The following is a 14,235-nucleotide window of genomic DNA, read 5'->3' on the forward strand; positions in this document are numbered from 1 at the left end:
TATATGTTTTATAAATTATTATATATATCATTATATTGTAGTATATAATGATATATATAATAATTTATAAAACATATACACATGTATACATTAAATATTTACGTCTATAGAAGATATATACACATATATACGTACCATTCAATATATGTACTACTTTAAATAAAATATATACTACAATATATATATATATATATATATATACTACAATATATATATACTACAATATATACACACACTAAATATATAGTTAATAAAACATATACACATGTATACATTAAATATATACGTCTATAGAAGATATATACACATATATACGTACCATTCAATACATGTACCACTTTAAATAAAACATATACTACAATATATTTATACTACAATATATACACACACACTAAATAGATAGTTATATACTAATTTCTAAAATATATACACATGTATACGTTAAATATATACTACTTTAGAAAATATACACACATATATACGTACCATTCAATTTATACGTACTACTTTAAATAAAATATACTACAATATATATAGACACTATATATATAGTTATATACTAATTTATAAAACATATACACATGTATACGTTAAATATATACATCTATAGAAGATAGATACACATATATACGTATCATTTAATATATGTACTACTTTAAATAAAATAATATATATACATACACACACTAAATAAATAGTTATATACTAATTTATAAAACATCTACACATGTATACGTTAAATATATACTACTTTAGAAAATACACACACATATATACGTACCATTCAATATATACGTACACATATAAAATATATTTACTTCTTTAAATAAAACATATGCTACTTAATATAAAAAATTAATATTACTTTATAGCAAATTAGTAATATATTAGAACTAAGTATTTAATTTCAATAAAAAATTCAATTTAAATTTTAAATCATTAAATGGAAAAATTACAAAGTAAGGACTGAGGAGTGAATGAATATTGAATTTTATTGATTGTAAAATGATCCAAAATTTATAATTTACATGGATGAAAAATCTTCAAATTTTGCATCATTTTTTCCAACTCATTCATGTTAATATTAACGGGAACTTGCATAGGATAGTCAAAGTCAACGGGGGCAAAACCATGCATTAGACTTGATTCTGCTGAGTTCTCCCGTGAAGTCATAATTTTTTCAAGTCTCTGCTCGTCGTTCGTCTCTAATTCAATCTCTAAGGAAAACTAGAACATTCATTTCATTGCTTCCCAATGAATGTCGGTTGTCTCCAAGCTGCTGTGTCCCTGACTAAAAGCGCTCTCCGATGCAACAGTTGACATTAGAACATTCAGGATATCTCTAGCTAATCTTGAAAGCACAGGATATTGTGCTTCATTATTCCTCCACTAATCCAATATGTTGATCCGTCATCTGTGATCCTCTAGTGGTGATCGGATATAATACTTCAGCTCTTCCCGATAAGTTGTTGTGTAAGCTCCCTCCTCAACACTGTTCCAATAAGGTGAAACATAAAAGTGATTAGAAAAATCACTATGTGCCGTCCTTTTAGAAGATGATGGCTCTTGGAGGACGAGGAGCGACAGTTGGAGTGATATTTGTCGGCGTAGCTAAATCAACTAAATCAGCATAATGGTTAAATAATTTATCTATGTAAGCGTTTGCATTGGCCATAACCGTCCACAAATCAGGTTTTTCTTGTTCTTCATCATCAAAATCATTGTTAGTATTTATCCCTAAGTTAGAATAAATAAGAGTACTAAAGTGGCACATAGTAGTATATTTCATGCACGGATTTAGCATAGCACCAACCAAGTAAATAGGGGGCATCAGAAAAAAATATTTTTTAAATTTAGCAAACATGGCACCAACAGCTTCTTTGTAACCTTCTTTATTTTTATATTCTTTGAGCAAACCAAAAATACCGGCTATATATGCTAAAATATTACAAACAGTAGGATAATAAGCACCGAAAAATTCAATCGTAGCTATATAAAATTTTTTCAAAAACTTAACAAGATCATTAATTATAGCCCAGTCAGATTCATGTAGCATGCAGTGGGCAAAATCAGCAAACGAACCACAATGTTGGTTCAAAGATAATGTAATAGGAACTCTATATTTATAACAAGTTTTTAAAAAATCATACGTAGCATTTCATCTAGTATCACATTCTTCAGGCATCAATATCGGTGCAAGTCTATTTTGTTCACATTTAAGTTTAAAGACTTTAATTCTTTTTCTACAATTATTTCCTTGAATAAAACCAACGGCAAGCCGAATTTTTTTAATATAAAGTTCAAAAAACTCAAGACCATCTCTTATAATTAAATTATATATATGACAAAGAACATTTAACATGAAAAATTTTAGGTAACAACGGAGATAGCTTAGATTTTAGCTTTGTTATAGCAGTCTTGTTGTTAGAAGAATTATCAAAAGCAATACCCAAGATTTTATTTTCAATATCATAAAATTTTGTAACTTTAGCAATCGAATTAGCAATAAAATCTCCAGTATGTTTATAATCTTCATCATATAAAAAATTAAGAATACGTTTTTGCAGAACAAAATTACTATCTATCCAGTGAAAAGTAATGGTTAAATAATTATTTTTATTTATAGCACGACCAAAATCATAAGTTAGGGACATTCTACATTGAATATTTTTTAACAATGTTGATAAATAAAAATAATATTGTGAATGAAGTCTAAAAATATCGGTCCAACAAGTAGTTCTAGAAATACTATTAAACATAGGATTATAAATTGCTTGAATATAATGAATAAAGGCATTAGAAGAAGGAAAACTAAAAGGCAAACAACCCACAGCTACCATTTTAGCTATTTCCTCCCGGTCTCACAATTTATTATACTTCTTCATTACCTGACCGGTTATTGGGTCCATTCTAGTTTGTGTTGGCCCATCAACACCTGCACCACCTCCTATAATATTAACTCTCTTTCGTGATTATTACTTATATGTCTCATTAACATACCCGTACCCCTTTGCTTTCCTTCTCTTTTATGCTTATATATTTGTTGACAAATATTGTATTGCACCTCAATATTTGATATACGGTCAAAAAAATTACCATGCAATACTAGTTGGTTTATGAGCTCTTGGGGCACGGGGAGGACGGGAAGGGAGATTAACCAATTTAGATCTAACGTTAGCATTTTCTACTGCGGGTGTCTCACCAATATTTTCATCATCTTCGTCTAAATTAACCGCATCTACTTTATTTTCTTCTTCTATACCATAATTTTTCTGAGCTTCTACATAATCCATATCGTGGGCACCTACACCTATTTCTTCCTCAAAAGGTTGACTAAGCGGTAATGAAGGCGGAAGTAACGGGTAAATCTACTACTTGAAGTACCTCTACCACTAGTAATTCGCTTTTTACTACCACTACCACTGCCGGGACAAAAAAATTTTAACACCTTTAGTGGCGAAGTTTCTTAATTTATCCATAATATAAATTAAACTAAAAAAATTTAAAGTACATAAATATAATAAAATTAAATATTCAATAATTAATACACAAATTAAAAATTAAACGTAAGAGATGGAACGACAATATCAAATTTTGGAAGCATCCAAAGGTTGCGACTTTAGAAACTTTTACTCATACTTTGTAGTTGCAAAATTAGGAAAATTAAAGTAAGCACTTTAGGAAATTAAATAGATAGAATATTTGAGAATTGATATTTGAGAGAGAATGAGATTTCAGAGAATGAAAAATTGTCTGAAAAATGATTTGAAAATGTAGGGTATTTATAGAAATTTTTTGGGGTTAAAAAATAATTTTAAATGAAAAAAATTAATTAAAATGGCTAAAGTAGTCGTTTGGACCCAAAACCGGCTATATAGCCGTTGGGCCAAAGGCTACTTTGGGCCCAATGATCCATTTGTTAATTTTTTTTAAAAAATAAAAATAAACCGGGCCAGTTCTGGGCTGGTTAACTGGCGAGCTTGGACCTGGCTTGGTTTGGGCTGGGTTAATCGAGCCCAAAACCAAAAATAAACTGGCCCGGTACCCGATACCCTACAGTCCGTGGGCTGATCGGGCGGGGTTGACTAGGTGGGCCGGGTCAAGCCGGGTCAACACGACCTATTTGACACCCTTACATGACATTCACATATCATAATTATTGCCTAATTACATTGTTACATACACTATTTGTAAATAAACATAAGTAATATGATGAGATAGTAAGATATTAGGAGAGATCTGTAATTTACCAGTTTAGCAGCAATGGCATGAATCTGCAAAACAACAATAAAGAAGCAATATTAATTTATTTGGTTTAGAAAAAGAACATGTTTGGCCATTATCATTATATCCACTTCACATGTTGTTGTCTTTCTGTAAGTTAACATTTGGGGCCCTTTTGGAGTTTAGACCAATCAATTTGGTGATTTTCTGATTTCCATTCTAGCTCCAAGTCAGATGTTGTTATGAATTAAAATTTAAAGAGTATGCTTATTTAAAAGTTTTACAAATTAAACTTTGACCTTGCATCTCAAGTCTCAAGAGAGAAACTAGGAGATGTGTTCTAAAATAAGGTCCATCTTTCATGTATTTAGTGGTCAAAATGAGAAGAAAATTAGATACATTCAGGTACTTTGTGGGTCTACTGTCTACTCTATCGCACAGACTAACTTCTTGCTCAAGGGACTCTTATTATTTGTGATGCTCAGCTAAAACAAGTGCAGTCTCTTAGAGAAAGTTTATCTCGATTGGGGGTCTCAGAGGTGCACATGCCTGTGCAAGTCATAAGATTCAAGATAGATTATCTCTTCAGAGTTTACCTATGTATGTTGTTGCCTGAACCACAAAAGAAAGAAGCAGATGTCCATCCCAGCATGCTGTGTGTTATGTTTCCCATAGGGTATGGGTTGCCCTCTTCTTATATGATATTATGTGATCCTCACTCCATAAGCTAAATTTTGCGATCACCTCAAAGAATATTTATGTAAGACCCCGCAAATTTTACTCGTCATCTAATCCTTTAGAGCATGTCAAGAGAAGTCTCATACTTAGAAATTTGGCTAAGTGTTGGGACATAGTCACTTTTTTTTACCTTGAAACTTTGAGGATTTTATTAACGCCCTTCCCGACCTTTGATAGTTGATATTTTAGCTAATTTATGATCAGGGAGGTCAATAGGTGTTCTCGAACAAATTTTAAATTTTTTGAACCGCCTTTAGACCTTGTTTGGTGTCCCAAAATAGTAGACCAATGCGATCTTGGTACGCTGTGTCGCCCATCGTGTTGGTCAATTTTGTGCAGGAACTGCCAATCAAAAGTACTGAGGCTTGGCATGATTAGAGCGTGATGCGCCGGGTATCGCGTCGGTGCCATCAACGCGCCGCGTCGCCAATCACGTCGATGCCCAGTTTTCTCTAAAATTCACCAAGAACACTTTCTAGGGTTTCAACCCAAATTCCAAGAAACTCAAGAATTCACCATTACTTTTTAAATTTTCGTCAAGAATTGGAATCCCCAAATCAAGAGCATTAAGGATATCCATTCAAATTCGCGAATAGAGTCCCAGGATAAAGAGTTCATTCAAAGTCCATAATCTAAGGTATGTAGGGCTTGAACAAGAACACTTCTTCCGTTATTGTGCCCAAAGTTTTTATTTTTATTACAGAATTTCATGTTTTTGCAAGTTGGTTTTGCTCAATTTACTTTACTTTGAGGTTATGAATTTATAAATTATTCAAGTCTTGAAATTGCATGTTATTTCACTTATTCATGTTTGAATTTGAGAAATTATGCTATGAATTGCACATTCCTACCATGAATTGATGTTTTTGAGTGTTCCCAAGGTTGAAGTCAAGATTTAAGCTTCATCATGAAATTATGATTATTTGAGTATGTATATATGCTTTAAGTCAAGTATGAATTGTGATATTTCTTGAAAATAATGTATTAGCATGATTTAAAAAAGAAAGTACTTTGATTATAGAGAAGGTTGATCTTTGATCCTAAGCTAACATAGGAATCCACTTTTATCTATGATTTAAAGCAAAGCGAAGCATAGTTAGCTTCCATTACACATTCTAGTATTATTTAAAGTGGATTCTCCTAAAAAGTTCTGAGCCTAAGTATAGGGGTAGTATTTAGCACCGAGTTGGGCTTGATTCCAAGGTTTCATGCCCTAGAACTACGAGCCAATGTAGGATTTAATTTACCCCAAGTGGGTTAAGATAGTAATCACTAAAGTTAAGGTTCTATTTCGATGGCAAGGATAGACAGCTCTCCCCAATGTGGGCAAGATGTTGGACTCCATGTTGCTCACATAGTTTATGTCGGTTAGAAGAAACTCCCAAGTTTCTACAGTCTCCCAAAGTTCCATAATCTAAAATCTTTGAGTCCTTAAAGTTTTAAAAGAAGTTATTTATTCTCCTTAAGATAAAAGTATGAGTTTGAAAGTTATTGTTTTAAGATTCCTTTTGATTACCTATATTGAGAATAAGAGGAGAATACAAATTTTAGAACTAAGTGTAATGACTTACAAGATTTATACTACATTTTCATTATTCATGATTTGTGAGGTCTATATTTCAGACTTATTCAAGCTATGTGAGTCATTCATAGTTGCATGCATAGTTTTGTAAAGATTAATGATATTGTTTACTTAATGCATACACCCCCATATACTCAGTACATCCTCAAAGTACTGATCCATATATACGTATGTGAGCTACATTATCTCATAATGTAGGTTCAGGTGCTCAGTCTCAGCAGCGATAGTGATCTTCGAGCATCTCATCTACATTCTTATCTTTGGTGAGTCCTCATGGTTCGAGGACCTATTCTGCAGCTTTTTTTTCGCTTTCATGGTATTTTGGTTATTATCTTCAGTCCGAGTCTGTTGGGGGTTTGCCCCAATGACTCTCTAGTTATTTAGCAAGTAGAGGCTTGTCAGACTATTAGTTGCATATTAGACTATTTAGTATTTTGATATTCAGATAATGTTCTTTTCAGTTGTTTTAGTTCAGACTTAACATGATATGATATTATTGCTCAGTTCATTTATTCTAAAGTAAGTGTTAGAAGTAGTATCAAGCTCAAAGGGTTAGCTTGGGGCTACTTGTAGTCTTAAGCACCGTGTGACTTCTCGAGATTAGATTTTGGGGCATTACAAACTTGGTATCAGAGCCTAAGGTTTAAGGAGTCCTAAGGAGCCAGAAAAGCTACATTACGTAGAGTCTTGATCATCGGTGTGAAGCGCGTCACACCTATGAGCAAGAGTCTATCGGATGTTTTAGGAAAAGTCATCTCTTTCTTTCAGAATCTATCATTCCTACAACTGTATATCTCTGTGAATAACTCATGTTTTTTATGACAAAAAATGCCTTCCTGAAGAGCTAATGCTTGTATAAACGACAATCAGCCACCCCAACCTATCGATCCCCTGAACGAGAATATGTCTCATGCCAAATTTTGGGCTGATTTTTAGAAGTTAGCCCAAGTCGTCAATGCTACTGTGCAAGACAACAATCAGGTTGTTGTTCCATGTTAGCAAGGTAGTGACACAGCCGTAACCAGACTTCATGAATTTATGAGAATGAACCCGCCCGAGTTCTTTGGGTCAAAGGTAGGTAAGGACCCACAGTTGTATCTTGATAAGGCGAAGAAGATCACCTAAGTTATGCATGTGTCTGAGGAGGAGAGTGTAGAATTGGCATCCTACAGGCTGAAGGATGTTGCCTATGATTGGGTTGTGATGTGGAGGAAGAATAGAGGGGAGAATGAAGCTCCTATGACTTGGCAGGTGTTTCAGGATGCATTCTTATACAAGTTCTTCCTACTTGAGATGAGGGAAGCAAAGGTAGAGGAGTTTATGAATCTGAGGAAAGGCTCTATAATAGTAAAAGAGTATTACCTCAAGTTCACCCAGCTATCTAAGTATGCTCCTAAAATGATAGTTGACCCCAGATCTAGTATGAGTAAGTTTGTGACTGGTGTGTCTGGATTGATAGTGAAAGAATGTAGTACTGCTATGCTCAACAGGGACATAGATATTGCTAGACTAATGATGCATGCTTAGCAGATTGAGGCAGAAAAGATAAAGGGGAGAGAAAGAGTAAGGAGGAATAAGAGGGCTAGATAGGAGCAGTTTGAGTATGGCCAGACTAGATCCCATAGAGGGAACCATCCACAGTTTCAGAATCATTCATCTATGCCAACACCATCATCAGCCAGTGCTCCCCCACCCATAAATAGTCAAGAGCAGGGGAATAAGTCTTCTATGTCTAGATCTAGCACAGTGTAAGTAACAAGCCTAATTATCCCCCATGTGCTAAGTGTGGTAGGACCCATCTCGATGAGTGCTTGGCTAATCAGAGGGGTTGTTTATGTTGTGTCAAGTTGGGTCATAGACTTAGAGAGTGTCCGCATGCTAGACAGGGGAGCCGTGATGTTCGACCCCAGACTCGGGCTACCAGTGCACCAGCTTTTTTAGCCCGTCCAACCCCTCCCCAGGGCGCTTCATCCATCACTGCTAGCAGTCAGTGCCAGAATTAATTCTATGCTTTGCCATCCGGCCAGGAACAGGAGGATTCCCCAAATATTGTTACTGGTATGCTCCGTGTCTTTCATTTTGATGTGTATGTATTGTTGGACTCTGGGTCAAGTTTATTTTATATGACCCCATTAGTCGCTGTGAATTTTGAGATAAGTTCTGAAAAAATCCCTGAGCCTATCCTGGTTTCTACCCCAGTAGGTGAGTCAGTGTTTGCTAAGCAAGTTTACAAAAAGTGTTCTATTACTGTTCTTCATAAGGTCATATTTGCTGATTTAATAGAGTTAGATATGGTCTATTTTTATCTTATTCTGGGTATGGATTCGCTTCATTCCTGTTATGCATCTATAGACTGTCGTACCCATGTGGTTAAGTTTTAATTTCCAGATGATCCATTCTTTGAGTGGTCCGGAAATTCTGTGTCTCCCAAGAGTCATTCATATCCTATCTTAAAGCCAGAAATTTGATTTCAAAAGGTTACATCTATCATCTAGTTTGAGTCAAAGACACTAAGTATGAGACTCCCACTATTCAGTCAGTCAATATAGTTAATGAGTTTCCTGATGTCTTTCCAAAAGATCTCCTAGGGGTACCACCCGATAGAGAGATAGAGTTCAGGATTGACCTTTTTCTTGATACACAACCTATCTCTATCCCTCCATACCAAATGGCACCTGCAGAGCTTACGGAGTTAAAAAAGAAACTCAAAGATCTTCTAGATAAAGGTTTCATAAGGCCCAGTATTTCTCCATGGGGTATACCTGTCTTATTCGTGCGAAAGAAAGATGGTTCTTTATGTATGTGCATTGATTATCGCCAGCTTAATAAGGTCACAGTCAAGAATAAGTACCCTCTTCCTAGAATTAATGACCTGTTTGATCAATTGGAAGGTGCAAGTTATTTCTCAAAGATAGACCTTAGATCTGGTTATCATCAGCTTAAAGTGGGGGACTGTGATATTCCAAAGACAGCCTTCAGAATCCGTTATGGTCATTGTGAGTTTCTAGTAATGTCTTTCGGGCTAACCAATGCTCCAGCAGCTTTTATGGACCTCATGAATCGAGTGCTCAAATATTATCTTAATATGTTTGTCATAATGTTCATAGATGATATCCTTGTATAATCCCGTAGTGAGGATGACCATGCAGATCATCTTAGGATTATCTTGCAAGCTCTTAGAGACCATCAATTGTTCGCCAAATTCAGCAAGTGTGAGTTTTGGCTAAGGTCAGTAGCCTTTCTCAATCATATTATTTCAGCCGAAGGCATTAGAGTTGATCTCCAAAAGATAGAAGCTGTAAGAAATTGGCCTAGACCTATCTCTCCGTCAGACATTAGGAGTTTCTTAGGTCTAGCTGGCTATTACCTCCATTTTGTTGAAGGCTTCTCATCTATTGAGTCTCCCATGACCCGGTTGACTCAAAAGAAAGTTAAGTTTCTTTGGTCAGACTCCTGCGAGAAGAGTTTTCAGGAGTTGAAGACTCAACTCACTTCAGCCCTAGTGTTAACATTGTCCGATGGTACGGATGGTTTTGTGGCATATTGTGATGCCTCTAGAGTTGGATTGGGTTGTGTGTTGATGCAGAGGGGTAAGGTTATAGCCTATGCCTCTAGACAGTTGATGTCACATAAAAATAATTATCCAATCCATGATTTTGAATTAGCTGCTATGGTTTTTCCTTTGAAAATCTGGAGACACTATCTGTATGGTGTTTATGTGGATGTGTTTACGGACCACAAAAGTATGCAGTATGTGTTTACTCAGAGGGAGTTGATGTGACACCCTAATTTTTTATAACCGGTACGCCATACGGTGCTCATGATCCAGAAGGACCACAAGCTAACCCTCAAATGATATCTGTACCTGAGCACTGCATAATATAATATAATAAGTGCGAAAAACTAGTGAAAACTTACCATAAGGTTCAAAACATCTAAAATACTCAAAATTGAAAATTGAATACTAATACATATGTTTAAAAAGCCTCGGACTATCTGATCAATCGAGTTGATGGGATATGCCCCTAACTAACTCCATCTACTGAAAATAAACTGAGTCTAATGTAATAATAAGATAAGGATCATCCTCGAATGAAGAGAACTCACTGCTACATCAACTACTGCTGGCTGGAACTGAGCTGCTAAGGGTGCTCTAGATCTCGTGCTTCTGAGCCTATGGTGTAAAGTAAAACACCATAGCACAAATGCGTCAGTACGTGGGAATGTACTGAGTATGAAAGATGAGGTAAAGCTAAATATAAGGGCTTATTCATGAACAATTACTTAACTGAATAACATGAGAGTACTGAATTAGAATATATGCATGAATGCACAAACCATAACTGAAATCATCGTGACACTGAATACTGAGACTCGAATACTGCTTTACTAACGTCTGAACTTACTACTAATACTAAAATACTGAATAACTGAATCTTTTGATATTGATAACTGGGTACTGAGGCTAAGATCAATCCTATCTAGCGGATGAACTCTGAATCTAATGATAATGAGAGTGCTTAAGTAAATCTGAGATCAGTCCTACCTAGCGGGTGATCTCTAAACTTAATGATAATGAAATAATTTTGACTTAGTTTAAGATCAGTCCTATCTAACGTATGATCTCTGAAACATGTTGATAATAAGATTAATTGACTAACTCTGAGATCAGTCTTGTCTAGCGGGTGATCTCTGAATTTGCCGATATGTTAAGGGTTGACTGTATCTAAAAATCCTGAATCTGTACTACTGAGCTGAGTTTTTTCACTGAGATTGATTCTAAAATTGAGATGGTAGGAAGTATTCATCTAACCGACATGCCATGCCCCTTCTAGCTAAGGTTGGGTCCAACCTGTAACCCCAGTTGGAAGGGTGTCGGTACCGTGCCACAAGTAAAGAAAACTTTGTGGAGTAAGTCCTATCTAACGGGTGACCCCTGAGTATGCCAGTCCTATATAACGGGTGACATCTCATATCTATGCTGGCTACATAGTTTTGGAACTTAAGGATTTCTCCTAGGGATCTCAGTCCTATCTAATGAGTGAGCCCCCATCCCTAGGTTCGCTCGGTGCTAACTCCTACTCCCAACTGAAAGACTCTGAACTAATTCTTTTTCTTAAACTGTACTAGACTAAGCTGAATCTATTTCTGATCGTACTGATTAACTGAGCTAAGCTGAGTTCACTTGATTCTGAAGACTGATGGAATATTACTAAAATTTGAGGTCTGATGAATGCTACTGAGTTCTGACTTGAATACTTGATTTCTACTGAGGTCTGAATGGGATACTTGAATAATACTAAGATCTGAGCTGAGTACTGAGCTGAAGCTGGAGTGCTAATGATATTGAAATTATCTTTAATTTTTTCTAAGATCTGTGACTACCTGAATTCTACTGATCATAGCACGGCTGAGATAACCTTGAGACTGACTCGGCTCTAGATAAGCAGCTAAATTTCGGGTGCAAATACCCCCAGGACTCGATGACATAAAAGTAAAACATAACTATATTTGAATAATCATGACCATGGACTTTCATTCACCATTACAATCATTAAAACATCTCTTTAAGCACTTGAGAATCACAAACATGTAATAGTATAGGGATACATGCTATTGGCTCATACTTGATTCAACAAAGTCTTGCATCAAACACTTATCATGCATTAAAGAGCACATAATTGGGGGATTTCATGCTAACATGTCACAATTCATTCACTAAGGCTTTTCAACAAACACTTAGCATGCATGGGCTTATACATAATTGGAATTTCTTGTCAACATATTATAATGGCTCTAATTACTTCACATAAACCTTTTATCAAACATAGGGGGAGCATGCTTTGGTTATCCAACAATTTCTACATCTAATTATCATAAATGCATCATTCAACATGCAACTTGAAGGGGCTTTTTCATGAACATCATATAATTATCACATACTAGGATCAAATCTTAGAACTTTGTATCTAAATCATGAATTAAAACTGAACAACACATAAGCATGAACTTCAATACACATAAATCATGAAATCTCATAAAAACATAAACTTTATAATCTTGAAACGGACTATTGAACTTCTTGGGTGGAAGGAACCAAAGAATCAACATCTTCATACCTTACTATATGATTCTTGAAAAGTTAACAGGGGAATCTTGATGATTGAAGTCTTGATTTCAGAACCTAGCTCTTGTTCTTAAACAATTTTGAGAGAAAACTAGTATTTTTGGGTTAAATAAGGCCAAATCCCGTGTTAATGGACTTATATAGGGGTGAGAAATTGACCAAATTACCCTTGAGAAAACAGAGGTGGAATGCTAAAAACTGGGCATAAATGCTCTAGGAAGGGCGGCGCCTTGCTATAGCCTTTCCCACAAAGGCTACAGCCAGGGCGGAGCCTTGGTTAGAGCCTTTTACACAAAGGCTATAGCCAAGGCTGTGGCTTCTTATAGCTTTTAGCTACTAGTTTGAAATCCAAATGTACCCTAAACGAATTCCAAAAATTCTAAAACTCACCCAAAATGTACTATGACCTTGCTTCATCACAACGCAACTTGAAAATAAAAAATCGAAGATCGGTAAAGTCGCAAAATAATTTATCAAAGTTTGAAGGCTTATGGAATGAAAAAGGTTCCAACACTTAGTCAAACTTTCAAAGTGTTAAGCCTTTCTTTGCATGCTTTAAAAGCTCTAAAGACTAGGAAATTTTACGAGGTCTTACAGTAGAATCTTAGATAGAGGAGATGGTTAGAGCTGCTAAAATTTTATTATATAAGTATGTTATATCATCCAGGCAAGCCCAATATAGTGGCAGATGCCCTTAGTAGGATGTCTATGGACAGTGTGGCTCATGTGGAGAAGGATAAGAAAGAGTTAGCTCATGAAGTTCATCATTTAGCTAGATTGGGTGTTAGGCTGCTTGATTTTGTTGATGAGAATGTTTGGGTTCTGAGTAGTTCCAAGTCCTCTTTAGTTTCGAAAGTGAAGGAGAATCAAGACATGGATCCTAGTTTGGTCAAACTAAAGGAGTCAGTTAAGGACCAAAATGTGGAGTTTTGCCCCGGGGGGTGATGGTGTGCTTAGATGTCAGGATAAATTATGGGTTCCTTGTACTATGATATAAGGCATAGAATTATGGGTGAGGCGTATGGTGCATGATATTTTATTCATCCAGGTGCTACCAAGATGTACTGTGATTTCTAAGAAATATATTGGTGGAGTGGTATGAAGAAAGATATAGCTGAGTTTGTAGCAAGGTGTACAATTTGCCAATAGGTTAAGGTAGAGAACCAAAGACCTGGTGGTATAATGCAAGAGTTTGGTATCCCCACTTGGAAGTGGGAAGAGGTTAACATGGATTTTATGACTGGTTTACCCCTTTGTCATCATCATGATTTGATTTAGGTTATTGTAGATAGGTTGACTAAGTCAGCGCATTTCCTGCCAGTGCACACATCTTATATAGCTAAGGATTATGCTAAGTTGTATATCTAAGAGTTGGTCAAGTTGCATGGAGTTCCCTTGTCTATCATCTCAGATAGGGGTACTCAATTTACTTCTCAGTTCTGGAAAGCTTTTCAGAAGGGTCTTGGTACCTAGGTTCTTCTTAGTTTCGTTTTTCATCTGCACATAGATGGTCAGGCCGAGAAGACCATCCATACTCTGGAAGACATGTTGAGGGACTGTACTC

Source organism: Capsicum annuum, chromosome 9 (assembly GCF_002878395.1).
Source record: "Capsicum annuum cultivar UCD-10X-F1 chromosome 9, UCD10Xv1.1, whole genome shotgun sequence".
In the NCBI taxonomy this organism is placed as follows: domain Eukaryota; kingdom Viridiplantae; phylum Streptophyta; class Magnoliopsida; order Solanales; family Solanaceae; genus Capsicum; species Capsicum annuum.